The sequence below is a fragment of the Syngnathus typhle genome, unplaced genomic scaffold (assembly GCF_033458585.1).
Source record: "Syngnathus typhle isolate RoL2023-S1 ecotype Sweden unplaced genomic scaffold, RoL_Styp_1.0 HiC_scaffold_27, whole genome shotgun sequence".
Lineage (NCBI taxonomy): Eukaryota > Metazoa > Chordata > Actinopteri > Syngnathiformes > Syngnathidae > Syngnathus > Syngnathus typhle.
The window spans coordinates 440,311-446,512 of NW_026871933.1; the positions used below are offsets into that span (position 1 = coordinate 440,311).

The window sequence follows — 6,202 nt, forward strand, 5'->3', positions numbered from 1 at the left end:
CCTCTAGATGAAATACACCAGAACATTTGCAGTTTTTGATCACTTTTTCAGCATATCTTGCCATTTGCATAGTTGTTGTCACCCTTGCAATATCTACTTCCACCAAATGTTTCCTCACCCAGTTGCCTATTTCAGGGCGGAAATTAGTACGGAGCGCATTTCTAAGCTGATGCTGATAAGCACTCTCAGCTGCATCATTGAATGGGATGCCACTATGCACCCTGAATTCTTTTTCAAATCTCAAACGAAAATCATCAGTATCTTCCGCAGGCTTCTGTTTTATTCCTGCCAAATGACCATAATTTGCTCGTCTTTGAAATATAGTTCGCACTCTTTGCACAAGATCATTCCATTGTGCTGCATACTCCCCTCCCAATTGATTTCCCTCAACGGGATAGGGAAAAGGCCCTTGATTATTTCTACCTGTATAATTTCCTCTAACCTTTGCCCAGTCTTTTCCCAAGGAAGACATTGCAGCTTCTCCTGCCTCATGCCCATTTAGTCTATAGGAATGTATGATTCCAGCCATGTCTTCTGCCCATTTATCTGGGTCTTCAGCAACAGGGGTAACCCCTTCAACTGCTTTCCTTGCCTCTTCCAAAGTCCATGGCCGAAAAACATATGTATGTGGAGGTTGGTCTTCCCCTACAATAGGGTTTGGCACCTGTATCATTGGGCACACATCAACATTGTCTAAATTTTGGGAAAATCTAGCAGCAGTGGTCAAACGTCTTGTTTGTACAGGGCTTCTAATAATTTGACCTTGACATTTTTTGCTGTTATATGGGGGAGGGTGCAGGTCTGTTAAGCTTGGATACAAGTTTTGCGCACGAGCAGAATGCCTCTCTTGGTCCTCTGCTTGCGCTGCATCAGGGACAGTGCGCCTGCGCACTGTGGCCTCAATGTCTTCCGGCCTGACAAACATAGTCGAAGCCTCATCACTTTTCATCTTTCTATCTTTTGTCTTTTGGATTTGTTCTCTTCTCTCTTGTGAAGCATTCAACCACATTCTAGCACAAGTCAATTCTCTCTTTTCTTTTCTTTTTCAGTCTCTTTGACTTCCTATTCACACTCTCCTCCAAAACATCAACCACTATCTTCCAGACTTCAACTTTCAACTTCCCTTCTATTCCATACTTTTTCTTCCACTTCAGCATGTATTGCATACAATTAACAAATTCACTCGCCGTGTACTTCTCATCTCCATCAAGAGCTAGGAATTTACCGTTTTTATTTCCCATCTTAACTTGGTATTTTAGGTTTATACAAATCTTTTTCAAAAATGTATACTCTTTTTTTGAGGATCCTCAATGCAGGTTTAAATTGACCTTTCAACCAATTACTAGCCTGTGTTATTGCCGTTGATCAATGCTAGTCAATTTGTCCTACCAGTCACTCTCAACCACACAAACTCCAGCGGTTTTTATTTTTAGGCCTATCCAGGATGGGTGTAAAACCCTTCCAAACAGCTTGGAAAAACGGACAAAAAAAAAAGATCTACGCCCTTCTTCAATTAGGAAAAAGAAACTCCACTGGGACTTGAACCCAACTGTTTCTTGGCTTGGAAAAAACAAAGGCGTATCTCATAGCCCGGACAAACCAAAGCCCTATCTCATAGCTCGGACAAACCAAAGCCGTATCTCATAGCCCGGACAAACCAAAGCCCTATCTCATAGCTCGGACAAACCAAAGCCGTATCTCATAGCTCGGACAAACCAAAGCCGTATCTCATAGCTTGGACAAACCAAAGCCGTATCTCATAGCTTGGACAAACCAAAGCCGTATCAGCGCTTTTTTCTATGACTTACTTGTCCCCTGGTCCGCTGCACTGCCGGATCCCGTCAATCCACCTCTGTCAGACGAAGGCAGACCTAAGATGCTGGCCCAGCGAAGAAATTCTCTTCCCGGGACTTTCTTTTCCAGGTCCTCCTAAAGGACACTGGCTTGTCGACAATGAAGCACGTCCACCTCCGTCAGCCAGATGGCGGGTATGGGGGTATCCGGGTCACGGCACCAAAATGTTAGGGTGGTGCTCACTCTAACTTATTTTGCAAGAACCACACTGGAGACAAGTTAGTCGTTTTAGACACCTGCAGGCGGAGAGTTCACTCGTCGCTGTGCTTACAGCGATGGTCGAATGAAGTCTGACTCAGACCTCATCAGGTGCATATTTATTGAGGGAAACAGAGTGGGGTTGAAAGTGGGGGTGTGGGAACACAGGATGGGGTGAAGCCGCTTCCCTGCTGATCAAAGCATAGCAGGGGGCCTTTTACGACGTTGTGTAAACAAAGCAACTTTGATTGCTTCCTCTGCAGCTATTCAATCAGCTGAAAAGATCTTAGCATTTTGGTCTACTACTTTTGTTAAGACGGGACAAGCTAGGTAAATTATTACAGGTTACATTCCAACATAATCATACGATAAAGATATTCTGTAAACCCTAACACAAAGCGTAGCAGGGGATGTTTTACGACATTGTGTAGGATGGGACAAGCTTTGTTATTTATTACTGGTTACGCACCAACATAAGCATAAAACTAATCTAGCTAGGTTATTTATTACTGGTTACATACATTCCAACATAATCATACGATCAAGATAGTTTGGAAAAACCTGACAGCTCCCACAATTGTCATGCTGTTATGTTTTGTGAGTTGTTTTTGTCTTGTCCTGTTCGTCGTATTGTCACTTCCTGTTTTGTTTTGGTAACTCTCCTCTCGTTTCAGTTCGTGTGTCCTTCCTCTGTGTGTCAGGCTACTTGTCTTCCCTGATCCCAATTGTGTGCACCTGTGTCTTTGGTCCTAATTGTCTGCACCTGTGTCCTCACCTTTCTATGTGTATTTAGACAGCGTCTTCCCCTTGTCTTGTGCAAGTGCGTCTGTTGGATTTTGTCCACAATTTAGGGAGCGCGCTATCTGCGCCTCATGGCCATTGCCAATCACCTGTTATCTAATTTACTCACTGCGTGCTCGTTTGATTTCTTCAGAGTTAGGAAAATGCTAAGACACTGAAGCAGAAATTAGACTTACACAGGTTGGTTGAGTTCAATCACAATTCTTGTTAAGAAAGCTCTGTTTTCAGGAAAGTACAATACAGCGCTGGGCCTTTCAAGAGCAGAAAGTCTCCATTCAGAAAAGGCCACATTCAAGGTTCTTTGGTCAGCTTATATTCATTTCCACATGCCAATGTGGGCCGAGTTTGATGGGTGATGAGTCAGGGGGTGTGGCAAGTTCGCAGGAGATTCTGATTTCATGGGAGTGGGTGGTGGTTATGGGCGATTCGCTGTGTGTGGGGGCTGTTGTCTTCCATCCCGTCTTTCGGCCTTGGCGATCATCTTTGGCCGAGTCCTTGGCTGGCTCCCTCTGGCACCTGCTGGTTTTTATCTCCAAGTGACCTTCCTGTAAACATTCCCCTCCATTCTTGCACATAGACTGTCTCGCCTCATTCTTTCATCATTATTTCAATTTTGTCATTTTGTACGAAATTATGTGAGCTTTTTGTCTGTGACATCATTAATCTATTAATGTTCCTTGACTATGCAAAGTTTGTTCTTTTGATACTCCATGTCTTTGCTTACGTCATTATTTTCTTAGTTTAATCATCCTTCCAACCATATATTTTCTTTGTTAGGCAAAATATTTCCCTCTGTCCAGAACGTTCAGTAGTAATCGAAAACTGGCGTCTAGCATTAGTCAAAACATAAGATACAATCAAGTACTGAACACTTTTAGACGACTTTGGCAGTATCCGTGATTTAGAGAATCATCAGGCATGCATTAAACAGGGTCATTAAGCTATTCAAGCAATATATAAAAAAACATTTGTTATTTCAAAGTGCTCAGAAATATATATCAGTTCATAAAGTTATAAAAACCTTTGTCATTACCACCTATCATAAATGTCTAGTTGTGTCTTCTTTATTGATTTGGTGTGTAGGTATAATTATATGCTTAAAATGTTTCTTTTATTGATTGAATATGTGAATATACTTTTCTACTTATGTACTTTATTCAATGAGGTTTGAGCATATCTGTTTTTGTAGCTAGGCAGGACTTTTTGTATTTTGACCCCATTCCTTCACGTCTTGTCCCGTCTTGAGCACCAGCGATCGCGTAAGTAACAGATATCACTTTAGAGAACCTAGTTTAGAAGATATCTTTTTTTTGTCAAGCCTGAGCGCTGTTTTTCAGTTTTGTTTTTTGCCACCGTGTTTTCCCTCGTTTCGAGGTGCTTTTGGTTTTTGCTGTCTTCAGCCTTGTTTTCCCTCTTTTTGAGGCGCTTTTGTTTTTTTTGTGCTGTCTCCAGCCTGTTCGAATAAATACCTTTTGTTTGAACTCTGCATCCGAGTCCTCTCCCAGATCCAAGCCTGACAACAATAGCTCCTACAAGATGTCTCCCAGGTCTCTTAGCTGGCTCGTATCTTTGTTTGTTAGCCTTGGAAACTCCTCTATCTTGTTTAGCAGTGTGTCCTCAATTGCTTCTGAGGAATGGTGACACTTCAACCCGTTCCCAAATCATCTTTACGCCTCCAGCGGGTACTGCATGAACCCTTTTCACCTGTTCTGCAGATCTTGGACCTAGCCACCTTGTTAGTAGGTCAAACTCCTCTCTTTCTGATAAATTTAAGTCTTTAGTCGCGCCAATAAATGATGCTTTCCATGTCCAATAGTTTGCGGTTTGTCGTCAAATTGCAGTAAACCAACGCTGACGAGTTACCGTATTTTCACGATTGAAACGTGCACCATAATAAAAGGCGCAGTCTCAGTTATGTGTGCCATGACTGTGTTTAACACACGTGGCGCACCGCATCATAGGGCGCGTTTTATATATACAATCCATATATTGTAACGTTCCCTTTAACGTTCTCATGGCGCTCTCAACTACGTCCGCCTTACAACAACACACACAAACACATATACACACACGCACACAAATACACACACGCAGCAGTGACTCTCCAATACACATCGATGATTTATTCAAGAACCCGGACGTTCGAAAACCGAGGCTCAACTGTAAAACAATGTAATATTAACTTTCGACGAGGATGGGATTTGAACCCATGCGTGGAGAGCACAATGGATTAGCAATCCATCACCTTAACCCCTCGGCCACCTCGTCTTGCTCATATGGCGTTGACAACACGTTGTGCCGAGATACTTTGTGTGAAAATCCGACGAGTGTGATATGAAATGCTGAGTGGAGAGCACAATGGAGTAGCAACCCATCGCCTAAATATCTCAGCCATCGCATCTCATGCATGAGTTGTATGGGCGAAATGATATGGCATGTACGGGGTAGTATAAACTACAAGGTAAAATGATACGATACTTTAGATGTGATTGAAGAAGAGCTACGCATGACCACAGACAGACAACAGCAACCACAGAATCATCTCAACCACTAGACCGGACCCAGACCGACCCTCTATCGCCTACAGCCGCCGGTACGGAGACCAACCAAGCTCAGCAGCTCCCACACGCTTCAGACCCCCACACCTCTCCAACTCCAGAAACCCATCACCCCCCCCCCCTCCTCTCATCCACCCCCACACCTCACCCTACACACCCCCAGAAACCCACTACCCCCCCCTTCTCTCATCCACCCCCAACTTTCCACCCTCCTCCATATCCCTTTCTCCCTCCCCCCCTCCACTGACCTTCTCATCACACATGAACGAGAGGATTGAACGGGCAAACATCAATATAGCCAGCCCCCATCGATGCTCCACCCAGGATCCCCAAACCGACATGGACGAACCCAGCCCCCATCGATGCTCCACCCAGGCTCAACCCCTCTCCATAAGCAAACTGAACAGACACAAACCCCCTTTCCCTCACCTAACTCCCCCCATACGTCCCCCCTTGTCCCATTACTCCCCGCAAGCCAGAGTTCTAAGGAAAATTCCTCACCCAAAAACAGCAAGAACAAGGTCACACAGCAACATACTGCAGAAGCTATCACAACGCTGATCACTCCTAGAATAAACAACCCTGTCATCCCAGTTCGTTCCGTCCCTGGATCAAACCTGATACCCATCCGTCAGAAACAGCTCCAGAAATCAAAACACTCCACCAGAACCAAACCAATTCGAGCAGCCCTGCTCAATATTAGATCATTAGTCAATAAATCACTTCTCATCAATGACCTCATTACGAGTAATGCATTAGATATCATGTTTCTTACAGAGACCTGGCTTGAT

The 6,202-nt window shown here is 44.0% G+C and overlaps 1 non-coding gene across 1 annotated transcript; it reads right to left on the reverse strand.

Annotated features, from left to right (window-relative positions):
• Window positions 1-5,039: 5,039 nt before the first annotated feature.
• On the reverse strand, window positions 5,040-5,121 carry trnas-gcu (transfer RNA serine (anticodon GCU)). The gene has a single exon. It is a non-coding gene; the product is annotated as a tRNA-Ser (tRNA).
• Between the last annotated feature and the right edge of the window lie 1,081 nt (window positions 5,122-6,202).